The 27,204-nt window shown below is 37.7% G+C and overlaps 1 protein-coding gene across 3 annotated transcripts in view; it reads left to right on the top strand.

The window, feature by feature from the left end:
* Window positions 1-27,204, top strand: part of LOC131427598 (potassium/sodium hyperpolarization-activated cyclic nucleotide-gated channel 2) — a 1,904,453-nt gene that overhangs the window by 947,027 nt on the left and 930,222 nt on the right. The gene's annotated exons all lie outside the window — the stretch shown is intronic.

Here is a 27,204-nt window from a genome sequence, read left to right as displayed (position 1 = left end):
CCAAAGCAAGCTTATTAAGTCAGTATTCGCACCATAGTTTTATATATGCGTTGAACCATATCCTATCACTCTTTCTTGTTTATTAATAAAATATTCAATCAATTTATTGAATGAAGAACGATTTGCGAAGAATGAAACTCAGTGATCATCGCTAAAACACTGTTCAAACCAATTGTAGAACATAGGTAAAAATAAGGATGCACGAGCGAATGAGCTAAACTAGTATTGCTATTTTCAACATTCGGGGAGATTTTTGTATTTTATGACGTACCTAAGAAACCCCTTTTTTGAATGGAATTACCTGGACAAGAATACGTCTATTGAGTTACAATGTATAACACAAATCGTTATATTATCGCTACACGAAGAAAATTTGTAATTTGAATTTTTCGCTATTTCATATATTTTCAATTTCATTTCTCTCTGTATATTTCTCATTAGTAGTGATGTGTGAATAACCTGTATTGACTCAGAGTCCGAGCGGCGTGTGTCGAGGATTGGAGGGGTGTTTTTCACAATTAGAAATAATAATCTATTTTTTCTGTTCTTCTTTAAACTTTTTTTTTATTTACGTAATAAATACAGGGTGATTTTTTAAGAGCTTGAGAACTTTTTTAAACAATAAAACGCATAAAATTTGCAAAATCTCATCGGTTCTTTATTTTAAACGTTAGATTGGTACATGACATTTGCTTTTTGAAGATAATTTCATTTAAATGTTGACCGCGGCTGCGTCTTAGGTGGTCCATTCGGAAAGTCCAATTTTGGGCAACTTTTTCGAGCATTTCGGCCGGAATAGCCCGAATTTCTTCGGAAATGTTGTCTTCCAAAGCTGGAATAGTTACTGGCTTATTTCTGTAGACTTTAGACTTGACGTAGCCCCACAAAAAATAGTCTAAAGGCGTCAAATCGCATGATCTTGGTGGCCAACTTACCGGTCCATTTCTTGAGATGAATTGTTCTCCGAAGTTTTCCCTCAAAATGGCCATAGAATCGCGAGCTGTGTGGCATGTAGCGCCATCTTGTTGAAACCACATGTCAACCAAGTTCAGTTCTTCCATTTTTGGCAACAAAAAGTTTGTTAGCATCGAACGATAGCGATCGCCATTCACTGTAACGTTGCGTCCAACAGCATCTTTGAAAAAATACGGTCCAATGATTCCACCAGCGTACAAACCACACCAAACAGTGCATTTTTCGGGATGCATGGGCAGTTCTTGAACGGCTTCTGGTTGCTCTTCACTCCAAATGCGGCAATTTTGCTTATTTACGTAGCCATTCAACCAGAAATGAGCCTCATCGCTGAACAAAATTTGTCGATAAAAAAGCGGACTTTCCGAATGGACCACCTAAGACGCAGCCGCGGTCAACATTTAAATGAAATTATCTTCAAAAAGTAAATGTCATGTACCAATCTAACGTTTAAAATAAAGAACCGATGAGATTTTGCAAATTTTATGCGTTTTATTGTTTAAAAAAGTTCTCAAGCTCTTAAAAAATCACCCTGTACTTCTCAATTAAGGTTTTTACACAATGCGGCGAACTACACAATGGCAGAAAAATCTTCGCAATAACTGTTATCACTTGTTATCTTTTCTCGGTACCACTATAGTGGATCTAAGCTTCTTGTGCTGTATGTTTTGTTCACGAAAAATAGCTATTATCCCTTAGTGAATGTTTCTTCTTCCACTTGCTACCATCAGGCTATGTGCTGACAAATCCGATATTTACTTTTATTAATCACTATTCAAAAATTGTTTTCATGCTTTTCTGTCAGCCACATTTAGCGGATTCTTTTCTTACAACGACATTGTACACGGAATGGTTCTACTTGAAAAAACAATTATTAACACCAGAACGACGTTTTGTTAATCGCACAATGAATAATATTTTCATTTCGTCCTAAAGTTTCACTGACTACGCTCTAAACTATGACGACCGTGACTTGCGTCTGTCTGAAAACTTGACGGATTGACGGACTACTATCCGTACACTATCCGAGAACTGACTAACCGGTACTATCTACGAGTCGACGCCCAAAACTTACGGCTATTTACCGCGCACTCTTTGAAACTGACTAACTGACTCTTCGCAACTATGCGTTTTTAAGCTCCTAATATTTACTTTCGGGTGAAGCCTGAAGATTTAAGTACAAGCTGAGCTTGCGATTTTAAGTAAAAAAGTTCATCCGACATTCTCCCGAAGTTCTATAAAAAGCCGAGACCACTGTCACTATGCCAGTGGCGGTGACTTTGGTGCATGCCCCCTTACTAACGGAGCTTGATGTTTCCAGAAGGCTTATCATCAAGTCGATTGCGTTGGTTTACAATAATAAGGTTCGTGGTTGGGTGACAAAATTGTTGTAACGGATACCTAACTTATTAAAAAAAACCTTTTTTTTTCATTTTTCTAACTACGTGAATTACTTTTCATAACCCTACGTTGGACCTTGTGTATGTGTTCTCCTTTGACGCCATCCTGTTCCATGATATGCTTCTATCGTTGCTTTATCTGTGGGTTGGGTGATCGAACGGTTGCTAGTCTCGGACCCTGGGTACCATTCGTTTTCATTCCTAATAGCTGGTTCTTCTGTGTTGGTGATTCGTATTAGAGCTTCTCGTTGCTTAGTCATTTGAATAATTGGATATAGTTAGGAATTGATCGTTGTCGCATTTGCGTTTTGGGCATCATTGGAATTACTGCCAGTAGTAATAATAGTTCCGTAAAAAAATGAGACGAAAATTCTTCTTTGGGTAAATGTGTTGAGCTTACCTTACCTATCAGATATAGGCCTGGGGTGTCCTTTGCTGTATCAAGCATACGTCTTCATATAACTCGGTCCATGGCTGCTCGTCGCCAGCCACTCAAGGCATGGATGCATCTGAGATCATCCCCCACTTGATCGATCCACCTTGCTCGCTGCGCTCCTCTTCTTCTTGTACCAGTCGGATTAGAATCAAAAACCATTTTCACTGGGCTGTCGTCCGACATCCTTATTACATGCTTAGCCCATCGTAGACGTCCGATTCTAGCTGTCCGTACGATAGGTGGTTCTCCTGACAGCTGTTGCAATTCGTGATTCATACGCCGTCTTCCATCTGCACTCCGCCATAGATGGCCCTCAGTACATTTCTTTCGAAAACACTGAAGGAGCGTTGGTCCTCTGCCAATGTAGTCCAGGTCTCGTAGCCATAGGGAACAACCGGTCTAATGAGCGTTTTGTAGATGGTCAATTTCGTGCGTTGGCGTACGTTCTGAGTCCAAAGTACGCACGATTCCCTGCCAAAATACGTCTCTGAATTTGTCTACTGGTGTCATTATCGGCGGTCACCAGTGAGCTTAAATACACGAGCTCATCTACCACCTCGATATCGTCACCGTCTATAAATATTCGTGGTGGGAGGCGTAGTGTTTCTTCTCTAGAACCTCTACCTCTCATGTATTTTGTTTTTGACGCATTTATGGACAGCCCGATACGCCTAGCTTCAGCTTTCAGTCCGATGTAGGTTTCCGTCATCTTCTCAAGGTTACGTGTCACAATATCAATATCGTCAGCGAAGCCAAAAAGTTGTACGGACTATCGGAAGATCGTGCCACTCGTGTCGATTCTCGCTCTTCGAATCACACGTTCCAGGGCAATATTGAACGAGATACAAGAAAGTCCATCACCTTGACGTAGCCCTCTCCGAGATTCGAAGGGACTCGAGAGCGTCCCAGATACTTGGACGTAGCACATCACTCTATCCATCATTGCTTTGACCAATCGCGTGAGATCATCCGGGAAACCGTATTCGTACATTATCTGCCATAGCTGTTCTCGATCGATTGTGTCGTATGCCGCTTTGAAGTCAATGAATAGGTACGTTGGGTTGGGTACGTTGTATTCACGACACTTCTGGAGTACTTGTCCTATGTGATCCGTAGTGACGCGTGCTCCAATAAATCCCGCTTGGTACGGCCCTACGAATTCGTTAGCTATTTCTGATAGACGACGGCAAAGGATTTGGGAGAGTACCTTGTAGGCGGCGTTCAGCAATGTGATTGCGCGTTAATTGTAACAGTCTAGCTTATCGCCCATTTTGTAGACGGGACAAACCACTCCATCCATCCATTCCTGCTGTAGAATCTCCTACTCCCAAATTTTAGAAATCATCCAGTTCAGCGTTCTAGCCAGTGCCTCTCCTCTTTGTTTGAGCAGCTCGCCTGGCAACTGGTCATTGCCCGCAGCTTTGTTGTTCCTCAGTTTGCCGATCTCCCAACTTATCTTCGACAGATCAGGGGCTGGGAATCTGTCGTCGGCTGAGCGTGCACCCAGATTGATTCCTGTACCGTTCTCTGTATCTTGTGCTTCGCCATTCAGATGCTCGTCATAGTACTGCTTCCACCTGTCGATCACCTCACGTTCATTCGTGAGAAGGTTACCACTGGTATGTCTGCACATTTTGGCCTGTGGCGTGTAGCCTCTACGTGAGCGGTTCACCTTCTCATAGAACTTCCGTGTGTCATTTGCGCGGTACAGCTGTTCCATCGATTCGCGATCTTGGTCTTCCTGGTGGCGCTTTTTCCTCTGGAAAAGCGTGTTCTGTCTGATCCGCGCCTGTCTTTATCGTTCCTTGTTCGTTCTAGTGCGGTGTTGTAGCATCGTCGTCCTTGCTGCATTCTTCTCTTCGACCAACTGCTGACATTCGCCGTCAAACCAGTCATTTCCTCGATTCGATTACCTCGTACCTAGAACGGTTGCATCAGTGCTACTCACGCGAACCTTATATTCCTCCAGCCATCTTCAAGAGTCGCCGAGCCAAGCTGCTCTTCCGTTGGTAGCACTAGCTCTAGTTGTTGCGCGTATTCCTCTGCAGTACGAATGCTACGTAGCTGCTCGAGATTGAGTCCCGGCGTTCCTGTGCGACGAGTATTAAGCACCGTCGATAGTGTTAAGCGCTTACGAACCGCGACAAGGTAGTCAGAATCAATGTTGGCACTGCGGTAGGTGCGGACACTGATGTCGTCGGAGAAGAATCGCCCGTCGATGAGAACGTGGTCGATTTGATTGTCCCTATGTTGATCAGGTTTTACATCCCGCCGTTTACTGCTGTCGTAGGTTCGTTCCATATGCGCGTAGAATGCTTCCTTCTCGTCATCGGGTCTCGTCTCATGTGGGCAGTGCACATTAATGATGCTGTAATTTAAGAAACCGCCCTTGATCTTCAATACGCACATTCTATCACTGATTGGCTGCCACCCAATCACGCGCTGGCGCAACTTGCCCAACACAACAAATCCCGTTCCTAGAACGTTGGTTGTGCCACAGCTCTGGTATAAGGTAGCCGCTCGATGCCCACTTTTCCACACCTTCTGTCCCGTCCAACAAAGTTCCTGCAGTGCTACGACATCGAAGCCGCGGATTTGAAGCTCATCATGCAGCATTCTGTCGTATACTGGGAAGCCAAGCGATTTGCAGTTCCATGTGCCAAGCTTCCAATCATAGTTCTTTGTTCGTTGCGTAGGTCTTTGCCGATTATTCCGAGTCGTATTTCTTTCTTGATCTTACGTTTTCCGGGCGGCTTGTTAGGTCTGCACCAACCTCCTGTCTCGCCGGAGGGCCATCGTGTCAGCACTGTTTAGAGTCCCACACTGACACAAGGACGGTAACCATGCGCTCCTAACATGGAGAACAGACAGTTTTCCACGTGTTAATAAACTTTGATTTTCATATGTTTGTTTATGGTATTCAGTTGAGCTTGGCGATGCTGACTGAGTAAAATATGGGGTATCAATTTGTAACGTTGTGGCATATCCACGCAAGTCATATTTAACTTTGTTGGCTGCGTTTACTTCCTTTCTTCAGTTTTATTTTCAGTTTTACTTGTCGATGTAGCAAATTGTGGCGTTGCCATTACTTAAATTTGTTATCACGGTCTTCCATACTAAGTCTTCTTAATATTTTTCTGCCTCGATTTTAAAATTCTGCTGTTCTTCCTTCTGACATCCTGGTGGTTCCACGGTTCCCTTTGTCTTCAACGTGCCACCGCATCTGTTCACAGCCTCTCGTTCTCTTAGGTAGCTTGGCTAAGCTACCGACATCTAATGCAATCTTTTACTTATGCCTCTAATGTAATCTTAATTGTTATTATTATTATTTTTATAGACGTTTTTTCATAATTGCATTGTGCAGCATATTCTTTTCTCATTGTCATATCTTTGTGCATAATATATTTTGTTTTCATTATCATACTTGTTCTGTTAGTTGAATTTATGTTTTTTTAACTTTAGTGCATTTAAGTGTATCTGAGATATATTTATTCGTATATATGTCATCTCAACTGATTTTCCTTTAACAGGGAAGTTTTCATGTTTATGAATTTCTTTTCGTTGATTTACCTCGCACGTTTTTAACCTGTAGATGCAGGCCGATTACCCGTCTTTGTCTGTGGAAACAAAATTGTTATTGGAGTTGCGAAAGCTTGATGCAGGTTGTTAATTTCAATAATGTATATGCAATCTTTTCTAAACTGTCCGACAATTAGCTTCTATGCCGTATTCATTTTAATGGTGCGTTACCATCCTCGCCTCCATAGCTTCAGAAATCGTCCTTCCGTTCTTTTACTGGAATAGCTTCTGATCTGGTCGGTTGTCTAGTATCCATGCCGCAGCTCCTCTCCCCGACTACCCGTGCTGTTTCTTCGGGCGTGTATTCATGTTCTCCTTTCTAAAATAGACTTACATCTGGATTTTAATATTTTCCCAATAATAACAGTAACCTATAAAGTAACTTGAATTCTAATTTCGTGCTGAAAGTGTTGGCTTCAATAAAAAAAGGCGGGTGGGTAATGTCAGAGACATAACTGGATGTCGTGAATACGAAAAAACTGACACGCTCCCATCACTTTTCCGAATATCAGTTAGCTGATTGATTGTATGAATTGTGCAAGCTTTCCCCTTTTTCACTAATAGAGTTTGAAGCGATGCAACTACATTGAAGTATAGAATAGTTACAATAAACAGCTACTATTCTACAACTTTATATTCAAAACTTGAATTTTTTTTTTTAATTTGCTAATATTGGAGGCTAGGTACAAAAAAATTGTAGTTTATTTTTATTGAAGCTATGAAGTTCGAAGATATTTGATTCTTCTCGAAATCTCAGTACGAGACAATTGCAATGGCCTGGTCTGAAATGTATCGACGATCTCCGGTATGCAAGAGTCGTTTTATTAATAATAATGATAGTAATAATAATGATAATAATAATAATAATACATATTAATCTGTACATATATGCATGTATGAATAAAATACAGATTAACCTGTATATATGGCAACCCTGTTTCGCATGGCATATTTTCACATGACCCCATACTAGTATAAAGATGTGTTCAACATCATCACTTTCGCTTTCGCATTGCCGTTCGTAATTGAATGTGTTAGTGACGGTACAACTTTGTCTTTCTACCGGTTTTCGGTGCCATAGTGCTGACGGTGTCTCGTACGTTCAGAGTAGCTGCTTTAACTTAAATGACGCTATTTCTCAAATCACATTTCCTTTTATACCTGCTACTGGTAGCGGTGTATGGACAGCCCCTTTGTTAGAATTCCTTTCCTGTACGCAGAACAGGAAACAATGAAACGATATGGCTATAAACATACATCTAGGAAATCAACTTGAAGGAAAATGTAAAATTGTAAGAGATTTAGGCGTAATCTTAGACTCCAAGCTCACTTTTGTGGAACACTACAATACCATAATCAATAAAGCTAATAGCATGCTGGGCTTTATTAAACGCTTCAGTCATAACTTTCAGGACCCATACACAATTAAATTATTATACACTACATATGTCAGACCTATTTTGGAATATTGCAGCCTAGTATGGAATCCATACAATATTATTCACGAAGAACGCATCGAATCTATTCAAAAACAATTTCTTTTATATGCACTTCGTAAATTAAACTGGGCAGCATTTCCTCTACCATCATATGAAGCACGCTGCATGCTCATAAATATACAAACACTTAAAGAACGCCGCGACTTTGCAATGCTTTATTTTGTCAGCGACATTATTTCTCAACGCATTCAATCAGCTCCATTATTATCGCAATTAAATTTTTATATACCTAGCCGTCAATTACGTTCCAGGAAATTATTTTTAGAAAAACAAGCTAGAGCAAATTATGCAAAATACAGTCCAGTCAATCGAATAATGCGCCATTACAATCAATACTGCGAACATCTCGACCTTACTATGTCTAAAAATCAAATCAAATCTCAGCTTTGTCGTAGAAATAATGCGTAGTATGTAAGTGAACATTGTAAACAATTTATATGTAGTCTACATTTGCTTGACGAAATAAATAAATAAATAAATAAATAAATAAAAGAGAGAGTTAGCAGAGCGGTAGCCAGTAATACTGAATTGGCTGTTGAGCTGTTACCAGCAACTCGTGGAATATTTACGCAGAAACACGCACACAGGAGGAACAGTTAAGGGCAAGGTAAAGTCCCGCTCAAACCGTGCTGGTCTGCAGTTCCCAGTTGGCGGCAGAATCCATCGTTTGCCTCGGAAGGGGAACTACGCCGAGCGTGTCGGTGCTGGAGCATCGGTCTATCTGGCGGCAGTGATGGAGTACTTGGCTGCCGAAGTGTTGGAATTAGCCAGTAACGCTGCCCGTGACAACGACAAAACGAAAATCATCCCTCGCCATCTGCAGCTGGCCATCCGTAACGATGAGGAGTTGAAAACCCCGTCCTTTTCAGGACGACCACATCACTGTGATAAAGAAATATTTAAGATTGCTTTAAGTTTAGCCAGTTCTGATACGCCTGGAAAGCAGAATGCGCAAATTAGTGTCAGTAGGATCCATAGTACTAGCCATGCAATGATTCTGTACACTAAGAATCGGCTGCGTAATCTGTTGAAACAGAAAGGCCAAATTCCACAAAAGGAATGTAATGCCAGGACTTTGCTTGTATACGTGGCAACTCTGTTTCGCACGGCATATTTGTATACTAGTATAAAGATGTATTCAACATCATCACTTCCACTTTCGCATTGCCGTTCGTAATTGAATGTGTTAGTGACGGTGCAAATTAATTAAACTTCTCGTGTGTGCCTGGTTTCGGCAACAGTTGCTCGGAAAATGGTAGGAAAGTGACAAAATTCAACTAGTTCTTTACGATTATCTTTAGCATAAAAAAGTGCTATTTGAATAGGCCATGCTTGCTGGACTTTTTTTGCCTTTCTACCGGTTTTCGCTGTCATCGTGCTGACGGTGTCTCGTACGTTCAGAGTAGCTGCTTTAACTTAAATAACGCTATTTCTCACATCACATTTCATTTTATACCTGCTACTGGTAGCGGTGTATGGACAACCCCTTTGTTAGAATTCCTTTTCTGTACGCAGCACGGGAAACAGTGAGACGACAGGTCCTCGATGTTGCTCTCGTGTGTCTTGTTTTGGGAACAGATGCTCAGCAAATGGTAGGAAAAATGAACCACTCAACTTTTATATGGATGCTCTTGTATAGATGCAGAAATCTCGCGTTCTGATTGGCTGGTGCTGTCATGGGTTAAATCAAACAGGTTTTTCAATAGTCTACTATTGAAAACTTCAATGTTGTTGCAATACACGTTCAAGTTGAAAATTTTCGATTCTATTGGTAGTTAGATTATATAAATCCTTCTACAGATCACTGAGCTATGAGCTTTCCAAATACGAGAAAGGCAAACGCGCCTTATGAATTATCCTCTTTGACACTCGTTTGTACCAAACATTTAAGAAAAGTTTAATTTTGAACTATTTGAGATTATGTCACACAACTGAAAATTTTATCATAAAATTGTGATCATATTTCCGATGGCATGTTGCAAGAATTATGTTGATTCATTAGATGCAACAGGAGATATTCACGATCAAAAACTTATCACTCTCTCAGAGGATAAATTTGGAAAAGGCATCCCATAGTAAAGTAAGTTGTATTCACGACAAATAATTTTTTTCGTCTTGTTATGAGTAGATCACGCACGTTCTGCTTTTTGGTGCTCGTTATGTTTCCGAACTATTCCTCTTTATGCTGCCAATTCCTATCTCTCTGTTTCATGAGGATTCCAATATTATTAGTTTGTTAGTGACAGAGTTTTCATGTATATGTATTTTTTTAATCCCCCATAAATTCTTTAGTATATAATAATTTATTTATCTGTTGTATTCTTATTTCTTTGTGTTTTCGTAACTTTTACATGTCCATATTGTCGTATCTGTATTTTATTGTCGTCTTAATTTGAACGCGTAATTTGCACTTTAGAAATCACCAATTCATTCATATAGTACGCATATATATTTTTCTCTTTCCGGGGTCGCGATCCCCTTGTCCACACAAACTTAATCACTCATACTAAGATCAGTGCATAAATGCATACATTAGATAGGCATTATTTGCTGGCCAGCGTCGTTTTGCTAGTCTGTTCGCTTGTGTCTTATCCTTTTCTTGTCCATCCGTTCTTCGTAGTTAGTGTCTTATCTCAACCCTGTGTTAGTGCTGGCCAGCAAATAATGCCTATCATACATTAGATAGGCATTATTTGCTGGCCAGCGTCGTTTTGCTAGTCTGTTCGCTTGTGTCTTATCCTTTTCTTGTCCATCCGTTCTTCGTAGTTAGTGTCTTATCTCAACCCTGTGTTATTTATTTTACCTCCCTTGTGTAATGTACTCTTTTTTTCAAAACGCATTGTAACTTTTTCCCAGTTCATTTTAATTTGTAGCATCATAGCTTCCTCCAAAGAAGACATTTTTCTCAAATCTATAATTTTCCTCTTCAATTTAACATATTTTATCCTTCTGACCAGCACGGTATTGCTGTGTATGACATGATTCCCATGTTGATAATTTGAATATATCTTTTTTTTTTATTGCCTAACTCACCTATTAGCATTAGAATTGTCTTGTTTTCCCATATTGTTTTCCCACTTTGTATTACTTCAACTATACGTTTTGAATTTTTTTTAAGAATATCCCCCTTTATATATCTTCTCTGACAATGTAATCTATTGTACTATTTTCACTCTGATGTTTCTTTATCATGTTCCCGATATATCTGCTAATAATCATCAATTTCACCTTTTTTTTCTCCGTTTGATGTGAATTTGTTTTTATTGTGTACGTTTCATTGACGTTTTATTGACTCCCGTACTTTTTATTCAATAACATCGTGAAGCATATGTGCATTGCCCTCTTAACAGTTTTGTCGTGAATACGACTTACTTTACTATGGGGTGTCTTTTCAAAATTAGCCATATGGAAGAATCAGCCTTTCTAATGGCTTTAAATGTTACCTAAAGAACTATAAAGATTGCTTCTTTGAAAATCAAAAATTAAAATTAGCAGTGCAGTGCTAATCTAAGATAATATACTCAGTTTTTTTTGCAATTTTCTCAAAATCTAAATTCGCAACAGTGTTCAAAATCGTTTATATCCAATCAGTGTTTAATATCTTAGGAAATTATACAATTTGGCCCTTCACGCACGCCTTCATAAGAGGTTCTTTCCAAAACCACCAATATTTTATAATAAAGACTATATTGGTTATTTTGTAATATTTGTGTTGCAGAATGTTTGATGTAACTAATCTGTACTGTAGTTCGGGTGTATCGTTTCAAATTCTAGTAGTGTAAAAGGGTAAAACTTGCACAATTAACACAATCGATCAACTAATTGACATTCCGGTTTCGGAACTAAAGCGTTATAAGTGGAAAATTACCAATTTTATTAGTATTTTTCCACGAACGATGGTGAAAAACAGGTACAAATCCCTTAAAACTGTTTGATAAATTCTTCTAGTTTGCCGAGCTTGTTAGTTTGTGAGCATGAAATCTTAATTCGGCACTACTGGTCCCCTCTTTTCCTGTTCCGAGAGCACCGAAAGTGGAGAAGAAATACTCCTTAAACTAAATTCACTTAGATTTCTCTGCGATGCTTGAACCGATTTTCACAAATCTTGATTTGAATTAAAGTTCATACTGTTTTTAAACCTACTGTGAAATTTCATCCGGATCCGACTTCCGGTTCCGCAGTTGCAGGGCGATGTGATGTCAATAATAATAATAATAATAATAATAATAATAATAATAATAATAATAATAATAATAATAATAATAATAATAATAATAATAATAATAATAATAATAATAATAATAATAATAATAATAATAATAATAATAATAATAATAATAATAATAATAATAATAATAATAATAATAATAATAATAATAATAATAATAATAATAATAATAATAATAATAATAATAATAATAATAATAATAAAAATAATAATCCTATTACATGTTTTATGATGTTTAGCTTGATTTACATATGCAGAAGTAACAAAAACGCAGGTTCGTTTCGTTTGTTAGATTTCGTTTAATTGGTTTAATCGAAATAGAGTATGAGGTAGTAACTACGTTCAAAACTGTTCCAATTTGTAGGTCATATTTGTTGGTAGTAAAATAACCAACTTCGGCTATTAAGTTTATCTGAATCCGGTCTCGAAAGAATTGGAAATAGTGATCAAAAACTGCAAAAAGGATCACACTTACTTTTCTTGGAGATGGCCAAATCGATTTTCACAAACTTATAGGTTCAAAAGAAAAGTCTTACAGTTTCATACAGAATTCCTTAATTTGTTGTGGATACTACTTTCGGTTCCGGAACTATAGGGTAAACAGGTTTTATAGAGTATGTTAGATTAGGTTTGAACAAACTTTCCTATTTCTATTCAATAAACAGTTGTTTTTGCGAATTTCACGGTTATATTTTTGATGTAATGTAATGAGTAATATGAAAAAGGCATCATTACACCACTAGGTGGATTAAAATAGGTTTTTTTTTATTGTGTTGGTACATATGTCCCTAATGTATGGTGAAATTTTCAGCTGTATTCATTGTTTACATTCTGTCTTGTAGCGGCTGGTGTAGACGTGTTTTGTTGAGCTCGGCGATTTTTGTCTTGGTGACGTTGGGTGCTTCCACGTGGACGATTGTGCTTTTGTTTCGACATCATAACCGTACACCCATGTTTCATCATCAGTTATGACCCTTTCAAGTAAATTTGGATCGTCGTTGACGTCGTTTAACAACTCCTGAGCGATGGTAATGCGTTTGTTTTTTTTTATCAAAATTCAGCAGTTTTGGAACGAATTTTGCTGCCACTCGTTTCATGCCCAAAACATTTGAAAAAATATGATAATAATTATTTTTTCCACTTTTCCCACATTTTCATCGATTATTGACGTGCTGGGTCGACCGGAGCGTTCGTCGTTCTTCGCGGTCATCTTGGAAACGCTTATACTACTCGTAAACACTCGTTTTTTTCCTAGCAGACTCACCGTAGGCTCTCTGTAACATTTCGCACACTTGGTTACACTTTATTTCATTTTTCACGCAAAATTTAATACAAATTCTTTGACTCTTCAATCCTTCCATTGTTCAAACTAACAAAAATCGCCGAGCTCAACAAAACACGTCTACACCAGCCGCTACAAGACAGAATGTAAACAATGAATACAGCTGAAAATTTCACCATACATTAGGGACATATGTACCAACACAAAAAAAAATTTGACCAACGGACTCTCCAGACGCGCGCTATTAAAACATTCCGGGAACTTTTTGAACAGACCTCGTTTGTTTGAGGACATGGTATATGAGAAGCATATATGGACTATCCCGACTCGCCAACACATCCCGAACCGGAACTTCAGGTGGTCTACCTCGGGCCCTAAGGGATTCCAGTAGCTTCGACCTGACGTCGCGATACTCTACGCACGACCATACGACATGGTGCAGAGACCGCTCTCCGCGAGCCCAACACGCCGGAGATTTGCGTTGAAAGTGTAGTGATTTGACATGAGCCGCGACATAACACAAATGAAATCACGACTCACGTTCATCCTCCTGAACCAAGGTTTCGTCGATACCCTAGGGATAATGGAATGTAGTCATCGTCCCAGTTCTCCATTGCTCCATGAAGTTTGCCAACTTTTGAGTTTTCTGACGAGAGATACTGAAAAATTCATTGAATCAGATTGGTCTTTCATGAATATCACCTTGTAATGCGCTCACCTTAGCCAATGAGTTTGACTTTTTATTGCCCGGAATGGAACAATGCGAAGGGACTCACAGTAACGATATTGAACAAGACCGTTCAGACAAAGTTCGCAAGTGTTCCCGTATTTTCCCCAGGAAATATGGGGGACACTTTCCTGGCTTCATTGCCCGGAGAGCTTCTATTGAGCTTCGACTATCCATGACAATGAATTAATGATCTTTGGGCGAGGTGTCAATGATCTCGAGGGCGTACTGAAAAGCAGCTAATTCTGCGACGTAAACTGAAGCCGAATCACTGAGTTTGTAAGAAGCGGTGATGTTCTGATTGAAGATGCCGAAGCCTGTGGACCTGCTGATGTTTGATCCGTCAGTGTAAAATACCTTTTCACAGTTGACTATTCTAAATTTATTATGAAAAATATTAGGGGCTACTAGAGGGCGTATGTGATCCGGATTTCCACGAATTTCTTCTCTCATGAATGTGTCGAAAAACACAGTAGAATCAGAAGTATCCGAGAAATGAGCACGGTTGGAAACAAACGAGAAGGATTAATATTCTGAGCCATGTAATCAAAATACAAGGACATAAAATGGGTCTGAGAATAGAGCTCGGAAAGCCTTTCGAAGTTTACAATCACCATCGGATTCAAGATATCGCATCGGATAAGCAATCGGTATGAGAGATCCCAGAATCAATTTTTCAACGGTCAGACGCCCGCGAGCACTTCGAGGCTCATCGTGTAAGTCGACTGCATGTAACCTAAGGCAATACGCAAACAACGATACTGAATTCTTTCCAGTTTAATGAAATGGGTGTTCGCGGCGGATCGGAAGCAGAAGCATCCATATTCCATAACGGACAATATCGTTGTTTGTTACAGCCTGATCAGGTTTCCTGGGTGGGAACCCCACCAAGTTCCGGTTATTGTGCGAAGAAAATTGATTCTCTGCTGACATTTTTGTTCAAGATATTTAATGTGACATCCGCAGGTGCCTTTGGAGTCGAACCAGACCCCGAGATATTGAAATGTGAAGACCTAAGCTATGGTTCCACCCCTAGTTGAAGCTAAAATTGTGCTTCCTTGAAAATACAACCAGCTCAGTTTTCTTCGTAGAGAACTCGATACCCATTTGAAGAGCCCATGTCGACAAATTGTCGAGAGTATCTTACAATGGTCCTTGGAGATCTGCAGCTTTGGGTTCTATAATGGACACAACGCTGTCATCGGCAAGTTGTCTTAGCGTGCAAGATGTGTTGATACATTTAACAATGTTGTTTACGTAAAAGTGGCATGAAAGGGGACTTATGCATGAACCCTGAGGAAGACCCATGAAACTGAATCCTATTGTCGACAAATCACCATGCGCGAAACACATGTATTTCTCAGACAATAGATTATACATAAAAATATTCAAAATTGGTGAAAGACCATGCTGATGCAGCTTCTCAGATAGGATGTTTATGGAAACTGAATCAAAAGCCCCCTTGATGTCTAGGAAAACTGACGCCATTTAATCTTTACGAGCAAATGCCATTTGAATTTCGGTTGAGAGCAACGCAAAACAATCTTTCACTCCTTTACCCCTGCGGAAGCCGAATTGTGTATCTGAAAGTAAGCCATTAGTCCCGACCAAATTGTCCAGACGAAACAGAATCATTTTTTCGAACAATTTCCGGATACAGGAAATTATAGCAATCGGCCGATACGAATTGTGATCGGAGGCTGGTTGCCTTGATTTTTGAATGGCAATAACTCTTACTTGTCTCCAGTCATGTGGGGCAATATTATTCTCAAGGAGCTTATTAAATAAATTCAATAAATGTCTTTTGGCTGAGTCAGACAATTTTTTCAGCAAGTTGAATTTGATTTTGTCTAACCCCGGAGCTTTATTGTTACACGACAAAAGCGCAATTGAGAACTCTACCATCGAAAACGGTGTTTCGTTTGTATTTGACGTCACGGGGCGGAAGATCCTCTGGTCCGGAGCAGAATCTTGGTATACTTTATTAGCTAAATCGAATATCCAGCGGTTAGAATATTAATCGCTTTTGTTTGTGGTGTGTTTGTTGTGCATTCGTCGGGCTGTATTCCAAAGAGTGTTCATTGATGTTTCTCTCGTAAAATCCGTCTACGAATCCACGCCAGTAACCGCTTTTCTTCGCTTTAATCGAGCTTTTCATTTTAGCGTCTAATGCCGCGTAGTATCTAAAATTATTAGGTGTTCCGTTTTTCCTAAGCTCGATAAATGATGAAGCTCTCTCCGCGTTTAATTTTGAGCACTCTTTGTCCCACCACGGGTTTGGAGGACGGATGTGAGTTTTCGCGGCGGGTACACGTTTCGTCTGAGCTTGAGTAGCGGTGTCGAGAATCAAACCAGCCAAAAACGTGTATTCTTCCTCCGGCGGAAGTTCTTGTGTTGTTTCTATCTTCTCAGATATCGAATTTGCATAGCATTTCCAATCAATATTCCGTGTGAGGTCATACGAAACATTGATTGTCTCCGATGGTCCTAATCAGCAGGCGATTGATATTAGAATAGGTAGATGATCGCTACCGTGGGGATCAGGGAGTTCCTTCACGTGCAATCCAACCGTAGCGATGTCCATCAAATGGAAAGATCCAGCACACTTGGTCGTGCTGGTGGTGCAGGGTTCCGTGTCATATCTTCCGTATTCAAGATTGTCATATTGAAGTACTGGTCATATGAGCACCGAAGACGATGAACGCAGTGGACGTCCAAAAGAGGCTGTTACCGATGAAAATGTGAAAGAAATCCACAAAATGATTTTCAATAACCGTAAAGTGAAGTTGATCGAGATAGCTGACACCCTAAAGATATCAAAGGAACGTGTTGGACATATTATTCACGAATATTTGGATATGAGAAAGCTTTGTGCAAAATGGGTGCCGCGTGAGCTCACAATCGATCAAAAACAACAACGAATTAATGATTCTGAGCAGTGTTTGGAGCTGTTATATCGAAATAAAACCGATTTTTTTCGTCGATATATAACAATGGACGAAACATGGCTCCATCACTTTACTTCGGAGTCCAATCGACAGTCAGCTGAGTGGACTGCACGCGATGAACCGAACCCAAAGCGTGGAAAGACTCAACAATCGGCCGGTAAGGTTATGGCGTCTGTATTTTGGGATTCGCGTGGTATAATTTTCATCGACTACCTTGAAAAGGGAAAAACCATCAACAGTGACTAATATATAGCGTAGAGCGTTTGAAGGACGAAATTTAAAAAAAACGGCCTCATTTGAAGAAGAAAAAAGTTTTGTTTCATCAAGACAATGCACCGTGTCACAAGTCGATGAAAACCATGCTGAAATTGAACGAATTGGGCTTCGAATTGCTCCCTCATCCACCGTATTCTCCAGATTTGGTCCCCAGTGACTTTTTTCTGTTCTCAGACCTCAAGAGAATGCTCGTTGGTAAAAAATTTAGAAGCAATGAAGAGGTAATCGCTGAAACTGAGGCCTATTTTGAGGCAAAGGACAAATCGTACTACAAAAATGGTATCGAAAAGTTGGAAGATCGCTATAATCGCTGTATCGCCTCTGATGGCAATTATGTTGAATAATAAAAACGAATTTTGGCAAAAAAAATGTGTGTTTCTATTAAACGATACGAACTTTCCAGCCGAACTGTTAAATGTTACCCATAGGGACAAATCGAAAATTCTCTTAAGCACAACCGAAGTCTACACACCGAATACTATCGCAACGACGGGTGCCTAATCGAAGATAACAATTTTGATAATAAACATTTCAAAAACAATGCAAAACAACTATGGGTAAACTGCATGACATAGAGTAACAGAAAAATAATTCAAGGCTATACAAAGAGTGATATTAGAGTGACTAAGTGATACAAAGTGTGGAATTAGAGTGACTAAGTAATACAAAGAGTGATATTAGAGTGATATTAGAGTGACTAAGAAATTAATCAGCCTTTTTTAAGTCTAGCTATTCAACTATTATTCAAACTTCAAAATTCCGTCCATTCAAAAATGCCTGCGTCCAACCGAAGAGGCAACAAGCCTAAGGCTAAAAATAAATAATAAATCACAACCCGTTATTCAACATTTTTCTAATAACATTCACGATATTATAGAATCTGAATGTAAAAATAAAAGACAACGAACGGATTTCCCTTCCACTGATTCTGTGCCGTCTAACAATATTTACGAGATTCTTCCTGAATCCGATTGTAGCGACATAGAAGAAAATTCTTCAAAAATTCCCAAAATGGACGCTTGTCGTTCTGGGAAGAAACATCAATCTATGCCACCAGTGACGGTGATGATTTCCGACTTCAAAGCATTCCGTACTGAGCTTTCTACTTTTCTCCCGGAAGTAAAAGTCTCATTTCAAATCGGACGAAGAGGAGAATGTCGCGTCTTAGTTGATGGATTGGAAGATTACGAACGTCTTATTCGATATTTGTCCGAGAAACTTCATAAATTTTATTCATATGATATAATATCAGACAGACCCTACAAGGCCGTCTTGAAAGGCTTATCAAATGATCAAAGTACCGATGAATTTAAAAATGAATTAGAAGAATTGCTTGGTTTTGCCCCTTCCCAAGTAATACTTATGAAAAAAAGAGCGAATGGTACTTCTAAACCACGCTCTGGAATTTCCCATGAGCTTTACCTAATACACTTCAATCGAAGTGATGTAAACAATTTGAAAACTTAAAAAAAGTACGTTTCATTTCCCACATTAAAATTCATTGGGAACATTATAAACGGCATAATCGTATTGCAAACTTAACGCAATGACGTCGTTGCCAAGGCTTCGACCATGGAACCAAAAATTGTCATATGGATATACGGTGTTTGAATTGTGGTCAATCGCATTCGAAAGACGTTTGTCCAATGAATGAAACCACTGATAAATTTTCATGTTCAAATTGCGATGGAAATCATAAATCCAAATATTTGAAATGTCCTGCCAGGGAAAAAAATTTAAACGTTCGTTCGCTTAGACAAAGGGTCAAATCAACGACTTTAAATTTACAGAACATACCTGCAAATCAAAAAACCGTTACAGGTGCCACGCCTAATTCTTCTAAGGCACTTATTTCTTCGAATTAAAAAAAAAACAGGTACGCCTGCCAATTCGTCTTTTAACGAAAACAATTTATTGACAGGTAGATCGACCTCGTCATCATCTTCTTCTAATTTCAGTTATGCTAGTATAACAGGTGGAAATCTACCACTTAATTCTTCTAATGTAAATAATCAAAACACAGGACCGTCTTCCAGTTCATCTTCTAACGAAAACAATTTATTAATAGGTAGATTAGCCATATCATATTCTTCTAATGGCAGTCTACCTACAAATATTCCTTCAATGCCATTCGCTTCATTAAATGAAGTTGATTTAGGCGATATAACTGAAAATAAAATGATCTACCTACAAGATCAACTTTTTCAAATGATCATCCGAATGAATTCGACTTCATCACTTTTTGAAGCCTTTCAAATCGGATGGCAATTTGCAAATAATATTATTATGAATTTAAAATTTAACAGTGATGTTAAATAATTATTTGAATATTTTAAATTGGAATGCTCGATCTTTGAAATCGAGTGAAGGTGGATTTTATAATTTTTTCAAAGTTCACAAAATGTATTTTGTCATTGTCACAGTAACTTTTCTTAAACCAAATATCAAATTGAAAAGTAATCCACATTATGTGGTTCATCGATTTGACAGGTTTACTGGAATGGGTGGTGGAGTTGCCATTTTTGTCCAACGGCAAATTAAACATCGAATTTTACCGTCTTTCAATACTAAAGTTATTGAAAGCTTGGGAATCGAAGTTGAAACCATTCATGGAATTTATTTCATCGCTGGAGCATATTTGCCATTCCAATGCACCGGCGAACAATTAAATATCTTTAAAGACGATTTGCAAAAACTCACAAGATATCGACCGGAATTTTTCGTAATAGGGGACTTAAATGCTAAGCATGTCCAGTGGAATTGTAGGCAAAATAACAGTAATGGTAAAATACTTCATATTCAACTCTCAGCTGGTTACTTCACAGTTCTTCATCCCAGTAATCCGACTTGTTTCTCTTCCGTGAAAAACCCGTCTACAATTGATCTGTTTCTAAGAGTTCAAAGTCACATTTGTAGTGAACCGATTACACATGCTGACTTTGACTCAGATCATCTTCCTGTAACATTCAGACTTTCCAACGAAGCTTTAATTAATCCAATTAGTTCTATATTCAATCATCATAGAGCTAATTGGTTGGATTACAGATCTCACATTGAAAATCATGTGGATCATGAAACTATTTTAGAAAATTCTGCGGACATCGACACAGCAATTGATAATTTGAATCATTATATTATCGAAGCTAGAAATCTTTCATTTCCCAAAGCTAAAGCTAAATTAAATTCTCCTATCATCGATGACAATCTTCAACTGCTCATTCGGTTAAAGAATGTTCGTCGACGTCAATATCAACGTTCTCGTGATCCTGCTATGAAAAACATAGTTAAGGATTTACAAAAAGAAATTAAACATCTATTTACTGTTTTGCGAAATGAAAATTTCGCTAATGAAGTTGAACAAATTAAACCATACTCTAAACCTTTCTGGAAACTTTCTAAGGTTCTTAAGAAACCTCAGAAACCAATTCCTGCTCTCAAGGAAGGAAATCAAATACTTCTTACGAATGGCGAAAACTTGCTCAGCAGTTCGAGAGTGTTCACAATTTTAATTTGAACGTTGTGAGTCCTATTGAAAATGAAGTCTCACTTAAATATGATCATATTTCAACCAAAGTGCTATCACAAGATGACATTATTGAGACGAATTTTGATGAAATTAAATCAATTATTAGGAAACTTAAAACATGAAGGCTCCTGGTAATGATGGAATTATTAATATTCTTATTAAAAATCTTCCCGATGTTGCCTTGAGACTCCTGGTTAAAATTTTCAACAAGTGTTTTTCATTAGCTTACTTCCCAAAAAGATGGAAAAACGCTAAAGTAATTCCTATCCACAAACCTGATAAAAACCCAGCAGAAACATCAAGTTATCGACCAATTAGCTTACTTTCTTCTATCAGTAAACTTTTTGAAAAAAATATCTTGTTGAGAATGATGTCTCATATAAATGAGAATTCAATTTTTTAGCAGAGCAGTTTGGATTTCGTCATGAACATTCAACTACTCATCAACTTGTCAGAGTGACGAACATGATAAAATTAAATAAATCTTCTGGGCTATCCACTGGAGTTGCTCTTCTAGACATAGAAAAGGCATTCGACAGTGTTTGGCACTAAATTTTAATAGCAAAAATGTCTGATTTCCTGTTTCCTATTTATTTGATCAAAATGATTCAAAATTATTTAACTGATCGTACTCTTCAGGTTAGCTATCAGAATTGTAAATCTGAATTGCTACCCGTACGAGCCGGTGTTCCGTAGGGTTCGAGCGTAGCTCCAATCTGTATAATATTTTCACTTCTGATCTTCCAAATCTATCCGTTGGTTGTCAGAAATCGCTATTCTGTGATGACACAAATCTGTTAGCTACAGGTAGAAATCTAAGAGTGATCTGCATTATTAAATGTTCATATCCTCTTATAAACAGAAATTTTAAGCTCTGTTTAAAAAACAAGTTGTTAATTTATAAACAAATTTTCAGACCAACCATGCTTGATGCAGTACCAATTTGGTCAAGTTGTTGTTCCACCAGGAAGAAAACGCTTCAAAGGATTCAGAATAAAATTCTGAAAATGATTTTGAAGCGTCCCCCCTGGTTTAGTACAAATGAGTTACACAGACTCACAAATATAGAACCATTAGATGTAATGTCACATAATATTATAAGCAAATTCCGACAAAAATCGATGCAATCTTCAATTGAATCGATTCGCTCCCTGTATTAGTTAGTAAGTTAGTATATAAGTTCCTTTTCCCTATTACACAATACAAGTAGGTTTAGAGTTTTCCCTACACAAAAATCTCAGAATTGCGGAAGCAAATGATGTCCTCATGGTAACAACCAAATCATATATTTAATAGATCTGAAAAGTCACCATTTGTGGCTGAACACCCAATTTAAATCTTAATAATTTAATTTTAACTCATATTCCAATAAATAGTTATTAAAAAAAAATGAAAACGAAGTCGTAGAATATTCCGGGTACTGTTAGAAAAAACATTAGGTACCGACCGTAGAACTAAACTTCATCATCGCAAGAAGGATTTTCCAAACGAAGTTCGAATTTGACTCCAGGGGGTATTTTGAGAATGAGATTTATGAATAAGTATGTGACTAGTGGATGATCAAACCAAGCTTAGTCATGGTAGGCTATCTACAGGATCGACAAAAAATTACACGGGACAAAGGCAAGAAGGTATGCCGCCTCACGAAATGTTAAAAATAGAGTGTTCTAAAAACAATCAATTATTTGTAAAAGTTGCTGCAGCAAAAAGGCCTAATGGAAAAATTAAATATTTGCTCGATACTCTAGCATTTTATAACGCAATGAGATGGGATACTGTCGCGAAAATAGGATCAGAGAAAATATACTATAAAGATAATTTATACATTGCAGGATTTGGTGGAACTCAATCAATACTATTGGGTCAGCGAAAGTCACGTTGGTGATTGGCAAAACTCATTACAGAGTTAGATTTTATATAGTAAAAGATTCCGTGTTCCTGGAATCATTGGAGCAGAGTTTTTAAAGATATACACAATTTATGAAACTCAGAATTTCGAGTACATATGCCTAAGTGTACCAAACGAGCCCAATAATGTAGCAAATATACCAGTAACAGGAAAAGAAAAGCATCATGGGATGCGTTCTGCAGATAAGGATGAATGCAACATTGAAATATTAACCCGCATAAATAATGAAAGAAATAACGAAATAAATGATAATAATGAAAAGCCTAAGATGTTTTCAAACAGTGCAACTAAAGCAAACAATAATTGTGCAATAGAAAAATTCACAAGTAGAGAGAGGATAACCAAGACACATATTAAAACTAATGTAGAGAAAGACAGAAATGAAGTATTTATCGTAAATTCGGAAGTCTTAGAGGGCAGTTTATCAAAGCATAATAAATGTGAAATGAACCAAAAAGTTAATAAAAATAATAACATTAATGCACCGCACCAGAACAAATATGATATATACAATAACGACGATCGTTCAGATAGTATGCTTCCCTGTTGTGGAACTAATATTACTAATGAAGAAGAAATGGATTATATAGCTAGAGAGTGTGCGAGGAAGACATACGTTTCCTAGATTTAGATACAAATCAAGACGTAATTCTTACGGAAAATAAAAGATACGGTCGAATAACTGGTCGAGACCGAACGGATGAAGTATTAGAATCACTAAATCTAAATCATTTAAAAGGAACAAATTTTATGAATCTGGAGAATATTACGGCATCTTATAGTGATGTAATCTATTTGAAAAGGGACAAATTAACTGTCACCGATGCGACAGTGCATGAAATTGAGACCACTTCAAATGTGCCTATCAATAAACGGCAATACAGATTTCAAGAGGCTACGAAGAAGCATATTAATTAAGAAGTTGAAGAAATGCGTAAACAAGTAAACAAGGTATCATAAGGCCTAGCAAAAGTCCATGGAATGCACCAGTCCTATGCGTTCCCAAGAAGGACGATGAATTTGGTAACAAGAAATACAGAATCGTGGTTCACCTGAGGGCTTTAAATAATCGTAGAAACAGTAAATATTTTTCTACCTTGGATTTAAAATCAGGATTTTACCAAGTAGCACTCAACTCAAAAGATGCAGCCAAGACAGCGTTTTCAATTCCAAAAGGCCATTTTGAATTCACAAGAATGCCTATGGGTTTACGAAATGGTCCATCCACTTTTCAGCGATTGATGAATACGGCACTGTATGAAATAAAAGACGTGAAAGCTATAGTCTACATATACGACATAATTGTTTTTGGTTCAACTATTGAAGAACATAACGATAACTTATGCTTAAGTCTTAAAAGCTCTGCGCCGACATGATCTAAAGGTCGAGATAGGTAAATTGCGAAAGAATGTTCAGCTTGTTTGGCCAGAACAATGGCAAAAAGCCTTCGAAGAATTGCGGATTTTTTAACTTCTGACACACTGTTAGTTAGACCGAACTATAAAGATGCGTTCGTGATCACAGATGCAAGCAGTACGCTGTTGGAGCAGTACTCTCGAATGAAAACTTGATCGGTAGATCGATATATATATATATATATATATATATATATATATATATATATATATATATATATATATATATATATATATATATATATATATATATATATATATATATATATATATATATATAAACATATTACCAATGCCAACTGTTTTGCTGGTCGTGGTTTATTGTTCATACAGATGAAAAAAATAAAAATTCTTCCGCCTTAACGCCAGAATGGCCACTTCAATAGTTTACCCGCGGTTTTTTTCATTAGTACATGTGCCCCTGGTACATGTGCTCCGTGTTGACCGTGATCAAAACGTAAACAAATATGTATGATGGTTGTAACGACTGGAAGATGAGTTTATATATGTATTGACGGTTTTCTACGTCCCAAATCACTAGGCAAACGATTTAATTCTTAAATTGCCTGACGTTTCGGCTGTTTTTGATGGCCTTTTTCAATGGAAATTTAGTCAATTCGTGTTTGTCAAGTACGTTGATTGCCAACGGTAAGCAGTTCAACAATTTTGAACGGCTTTAATTGCTTCGCGGATATTTGCATTTGGTAGTCGATAACAGTCACAGACTCTGATTTGGCTGATTTTTGACTGAGAAAGCCGTCAATACTTATATAAACGTAAACAAATAAAATGCAAACGTATTCTCTACGTTTGTTGCCTCTAACGAACTTGAAACTTGATCGAGCTCATGCCGGCTGCGATCAGAGTAAATACAGTAACGGTAATCAATTTTACTTTACTCACCCTATTATTATTAATCCGTTGATCATCATTTTTGCCTCCAATTCTTTTCTTCTGGTACTATTGGCGTTCCCTTGCCGCTTCTTTCCTCCCAGCGGCCAGTAGCCTGTATTCCTCGCAGTCCGAGCGCCTTTTTTTCTGTTCTTCTTTAAGCTTCTTTTATTTACTTTTATTACTTCACAATTGAGGTTTTTAAAAAACAGCGGCAAACTACACAATGGCAGAAAAATCTTCGCAAAAACTGTTATCACTTGTTATTTTTTCTCAGTAACACAAAAGTGGATCTAAGCTTCTTGTGTTTTGTTCACTGAAAATAGCTATTATCCCTCAGTGAATGTTTCTTCTTCCACTTGCTACCATCAGGCTATGTGCTGACAAATCCGATATTTACTTTTATTAATCACTATTCAGAAACTGTTTTCATGCTTTTCTGTCAGCCACATTCAGCGGATTCTTTTCTTACAACGATATTGTACACGGAATGGTTTTACTTTAAAAAAAAACGATTATTATCACGAGAACGACGTTTTGTTAATCGCACAATGAATAATATTTTCATTTCGTCCTAAAATTACACTGACTACGCTCTAAACTATGACGACCGTGACTTACGACTCTCTAAAAACTGATTGACTGATTGACGGACTACTATCAGAGAACTGACTGACCGGAACTGGTTACGGGTCGACGCCCAGACTTACAGCTGAGCTTGCGATTTTAAGCAGAAAGTTCATCCGACTTTCTACCAAAGTTCTACCAAAAGTTGCTATTCGTCGCGGTTACACTGACGGGAAGGCTTGCTTGAAAGGTGACGAGTTTATTCCTTCACGACTGGGTTGCTATTCTTGCAATGCTGCAAATTGAATGAAATTCAAGGAAAGACTTTGGTGAGGGCACTGCATGTGTATAAATTTAGTTCAAGACTGCTTAATGCCTTAACACAAACATCAAATAAGTTAAACCAAACACAGTTTGATTTATCTATAATCATTGCACATGAAAACAATCGGTCATCGTCTGCTTCTATTGCATTTTTGTTTTAAATAAATATATTAATCTGTATTACATCAACGTTTTTCATTCCAAGTGTTTTGACCCTTTGACCTTTAATCTTTGTTGTTCATACGATTCGTTATGGATTATAGATGTTGTAGTTATTCTTGTCTTATATACTAATATTTAATTACAAATATTTGTTCAAATCTATATATATATATATATATATATATATATATATATATATATATATATATATATATATATATATATATATATATATATATATATATATATATATTTATATATAAATGGATGTAAGTTTGTATGTTTGTAACGCCATAACTTCGAAACTAGTGAACGGATTGCCACCAAACTTGGCACAGATACTTCTTGCTCTTCTGAGATGTTCTTAAGTGTTTGTTAATGGGGGAGGGAGCGTAGTAAGTGAAATTAACAAGGGGGGTCATGAAAAAATTTGTCTGATTTTTCGAAAATAGATACTTTTGTAAGGCCATAGGAACATGGTGCATATACTAGATATGATTATATGGGGGTGGATGTAGCAAGTGCCTTTGTAATGTTTGTAATGGCATAACTCCGGAACTACTGAACGGATTGCTATCGAACTTGGCACATGTACTTCTATCTCTTCAGAGATGGTCATAAGCGTATTTTTGGAGGAGAGGGAGCGTAGCAAGTGTCTATATCAAGAAAGGGTCATGAAAAATCATATAACTTGACACTTGATTCACAACTCGATATTTTTTGAAGACCTTAGAAACATTTCGCATACCTTAGATATGATTATATGGATGTAGCAAGTGTCTTTAAAAGAGGGGTGTAATGTTTGAAATATTATAACTCCGAAACTACCTAATGGATTTCTATCAAACTTGGCACATGTACTTCTTGCTCGTCAGAGATTGTTATAAGAATATTTTTCATGGGGGGAGGGAGCGTAGCAAATGTTCTTAACAAAGGGTGGTTTGCAGTAAGTGCCTCTGAAAATTGCTATAAAACTAGGCACAGGATAATTTTTGAAGACCATGCAAACATTTTCGATACTTTAGATATGATATATATGGGGGTGGATGTACCAAGTACATTC

This window comes from Malaya genurostris, chromosome 2 (assembly GCF_030247185.1).
Source record: "Malaya genurostris strain Urasoe2022 chromosome 2, Malgen_1.1, whole genome shotgun sequence".
NCBI lineage: Eukaryota > Metazoa > Arthropoda > Insecta > Diptera > Culicidae > Malaya > Malaya genurostris.
Note: the sequence above shows the minus strand (reverse complement) of the source record. Positions and strands in the feature narration are given on the sequence as shown.